The sequence below is a fragment of the Neurospora crassa genome, linkage group II (assembly GCF_000182925.2).
Source record: "Neurospora crassa OR74A linkage group II, whole genome shotgun sequence".
Lineage (NCBI taxonomy): Eukaryota > Fungi > Ascomycota > Sordariomycetes > Sordariales > Sordariaceae > Neurospora > Neurospora crassa.
In genome coordinates, this window is record NC_026502.1 from 3309143 (window position 1) to 3313301 (window position 4159).

Genomic DNA, 4159 nt, shown 5'->3' on the forward strand with positions numbered 1-4159 from the left:
AAAGAAATAATCGTTAAAGCCGCGCTAATTCTAAAGGAAAGAGCGAAGCTAAGTATATAAGTATTACTATATACCTAGGAATTCAATAAATAGCCGTCTACCTTAAATAGACTCGCTAATTATTTAAGGGTTAACTTTAAAATTAATATATTAGCTCCTACTTAATACAATAACAAAACCTAAAATAAAATCCTTAAATAAATAAAGGATTCAATAATTAATAAATTATTAAACTACTTATAATATATTTAAAATAAACGTTACTCGTTAAAAAAGGCCGTCTTAAAATTCTTCTAATAGCTTTTATAAGACGAACCACTTAATAAAAAACAATTCGAAAGACTTTTATTTAGGGACTTTAATAATACTAACTATAATAAATTAAGTAACATACTTAGTATAACAACTATAAGGAATACTCCCTAATTAATAATAAAAGAAATAAGGCTTACAATAGAGCTTCGAAAGCAAATATATAACTTTATTCGGTATTAAGCATCGGTATAACAATTAAAACGTATAAATAAAGGGAAGAAAATTCACAATAGTAATAAATCTATACCTATTAATAGGAAAGCTAATTAATTACTACTAAACAATATTATACCCTCTAAGAATTTCACTACTTATACTATATATAAATAGAAAAATTAAAAGGTATTACTAATTAACGACGCACCTTCTAATAAATTAAAGCTAAAAGGAAACCTAAAATAGAAATTGCAACATCTAAAAACTTTAAAAGACAAATTAGAATAACGAAAAACGACTTATCTATCGCTATAGAATAAAATTCTTATACTATAATTCTTAAATACGCTTAAAGGAGAATAGTTAACCCCCGAACGCTTTAAAACTATACTTTATAACTTATATAATAGTTTAACTAAAGAGGAATAAGAAATATTTACTTATATCCTTTAAAACTATAAAATAACTCTTATTTAGGATTTTAATTATATAAGAAAAATTAAACCCAACATTTTCCCTCCCCAAGAAATTAGGACTATCCTATATTCGGTATAGCAATACAAATCAATCCCTATACCGAAGGCTAACTACCAAAAAGTTTATAAACTATTAAAGGATCGAATCCAACGAAGTACACTAGAAAATAACTATACCGCTTACCAGAATAATTAATTCTTAATATCTAAGAAAAATAGCAGCCTTCAACTAATTAATAATATTCAACGAATTAACGCTATTACTTTATATAATTCCAATATCCCTCCTAATTATAAAAAGTTTAATAAAAAATTTAAAGAATTTAAAATACTTTCCCTCCTTAACCTCTTTTCTAAATACAACCAAATCCCTCTTAACAAAAAGAGTAAGGATATAACTACCTTCCAGAATATAATAAGAATAAAAAGGATAACTATACTACCCTAAGGAGGAACGAACTCTATTACTTAATTCTCCCGCGCAATAACTAAAGTATTATATAATCTAATCCCGACTATATACCGGCCCTACTTAAATAATATTTATATTAAATTAATTACTATAGATTATAACGGCCTAAAAGTTCGACCTAATATATATAAATATATTTTTAATTATTTAATTAATATTAATAAAGTCCTAGTTAATATCGAGCTTAGCGGTTACACTATTACAACCGAAAAATCCAAATAATATCAACCGGAAATTGAACTCGTAGGATACCTCTATTTAAAAAATAATTAATAACCTTTACTTTACAAAATATCTAAAATCCTTTAATAGGAGGATTATAAATTTATTAAATAGAAAGGTAAAGAATTCTAATAATTAAAAACCTTCCTAGGGATTATTAAGTACTACTAAATTTAAATTAAGGATTTTACTACAATAGTTTAACCTTTATATATTCTACTTAAAAAAAATACAATATAATAATAGATTAAAAATAAATAATTTACTTTAGAATATTTATAATACAAAGTTCTTTCAACTCCTTATTTTATACCTATTATTTATAATAATACCTATTATAGTAATATATTCCTTATAGTAGATATATTACTAATCGGTTAGGGAGCGGTTATTAAATAAATTGGATTAAATAGTAAATACTACCCTTATTAATTCGAAAGTAGCATTTAGTTAGAAGCCGAAAAAAGATATAACGCTACTAAATAGGAACTTCAAAGGCTATTTTATACTTTAAAGCGGCTTAAACGCTATTTATTCGATATCTACTTTATTATTAAAATTAATACTCAAATTATAATATATTAATTAAATAGTATAGTGTTTAATATCCTAGTAGTAATAATTATACACTAGATTACTTGGATTCGACTATTCAACTTCGAAGTAAGATACATCCTAAGAAAAAAGAATATTATAGCCGACAGCCTTTCCTATATACCTCCTTCAATAGTAAATTAATAGAATAAAGCTAATAAAAAGGATATTAACGACTATATAAATTAATAAATTTATATAATTAAATTCAATAGAATACTAAACGAAGGGAAGAAAAACTAAGAACCTTTAAAAAATTATTAGACTTACTACTCTTAAAGGATTGCTAAATATTTCTAAACGCTAGAATTACCTTCCTACTTAACTACCAAATTAAAACAATAGCGCTAGAAGACCAAAGCCCTACAGTTCTTCTTCTATAAAGGAACTTTATAGTTGCGTCCTATAAATCCTAATCAACTACTACGTAGACTAATAAATAACAATATTAATTGTAATATTATCTTCCATAAATATTATAATAAAATTAATTATAAGGGAAGAAAAACAATTTACTATTATATTACTAACTTCTATTAGTAGAAGGGTATTTATTCCTATATAGAAAAATATATTAGGTCCTACCCAAACTATTAGAAATAAAATCCCAAACGGTTTATTAATATTTTTTAATATACTAATTTATCGCTATAACCTTTCTATAAATAGATATTAAATATTTAATATATATTAGGGACGAACGGTAAAAGAATTAAAATTATTAAAGTACGGGATAACCTTATTAATTACATAGAAATAGACATCCTCCTTAAAGTAAACTCCAAATATATAGCTCGCTTTATTAAAATACAAATTATCTATCGATAGGGCCTACCCTTATTAATTATTATTAATAACAGTTCCGAATTCCGGAAAAATTGTAACAACCTACTAACAAAATTCAATATCCCTTTTATTAAGATTTTACCCTATAATTCTAAAGTAAATAGAGTAAATAAATTTAGGTACTTCCCAATTATAATAGTACTTATAAAGTTTATTAGCAGTATAAGGACCAATTGGAAGCCTTAACTACTTTATATTTTATTTATAAACTGGATTATAGTTCGAAGGAACTATAGTTTTATTCCCTTCTACTTTAATTATAAATATAATTCTATTTTACTAATTAAATTTAACTTACCTTCTTAGAAAATTATATAATAGGGTAATATACGGGATAATAAATTATTTAAAGTCCGGTTTAATTTAATACTTACTAGAACCCGTTTATTCTAAGATAGTAACTACAAATTTAATTTTACGGCCAAACGAATCTCCGCTATAAAGTAGAAAGCTATAAAGTACTATAATATTATAAATAAAGGAAAAATTAGACCTAATATTACAAAATTATAAGTAGGAGATTTGGTACTAATCTATAATTGTATTCAACGAATTAATATAAATTTAGTGAGAAAATTAACCTACTACTAGCTTAAACTATTTTGGATTAGAAAGATTGCCTCCAAATATAAATACCTATTAAAAATATTCAATAGTATTAATATTACTACCTCCTACCCAACTAAGAGGATTAAAAAGTATTTTTCATATAATAGTATATAGTTAGAACTAAATTGTAATATAACTAATTAGGATACACTTCCTTTACTATACCCAAAGGAAACTTTAGAGGAACCTATAATTAATAAAAATACTATTAGAAAAACTATAGATTATATAATTAATTAGAATACTATAAAGGATATACACCGGATAATAGAATAGAATAATAGGAATTTTAAAATTATTTTACCTAGAGGGAAGCCTAAAGATTAAAAACCAATATATAAACTAAGGAGTAAGGAATTTTAATACTTTATATAATTAAAAACCACTACAAAATTAACTACTTCGATTTTTTATTATTTTATACGAAAGGAACCAAATAAATATTGTTATTCCTTTCAAAGGGAAGAGA